Source organism: Macrobrachium rosenbergii, chromosome 43 (genome assembly GCF_040412425.1).
Source record: "Macrobrachium rosenbergii isolate ZJJX-2024 chromosome 43, ASM4041242v1, whole genome shotgun sequence".
NCBI classification, from domain to species: Eukaryota; Metazoa; Arthropoda; class Malacostraca; order Decapoda; family Palaemonidae; genus Macrobrachium; species Macrobrachium rosenbergii.
This window is the reverse complement of record NC_089783.1, coordinates 35,129,125-35,129,516: the sequence shown is the minus strand read 5'-3', so window position 1 is coordinate 35,129,516 and position 392 is coordinate 35,129,125.

Here is a 392-nt window from a genome sequence, read left to right as displayed (position 1 = left end):
TCACACTTGGATCTTGGATCACACTTGGAGTTTTTAAGAAAATCTTCAACAAAAATAAATATGAATAAAATATATTTTGGAATTTGAAGGCCTAAGTCATTGACTATAATAATATAAAAGAGTTGGAGCTTTGGTAAAAAGATGAGCTAAATTTTGCTCAGGTTGTAATCTGAAAACATTCATATAAACAAGCATTTGGAGTCACGTCGAGATGGATTGGTTATATTACTTTTCATGCATGTAAATATCTATTTGAACCAGAAATCCTTTTACGTCAAAGCAAAGTATCAATAACGACATATAAAAGCTTGAGCTACGAATTAAATATTCCCTGAACGTCATGAGTTAATGGTTTAACTTTCAGTAACAGGCAACCTGCAGAAAAGCCAACG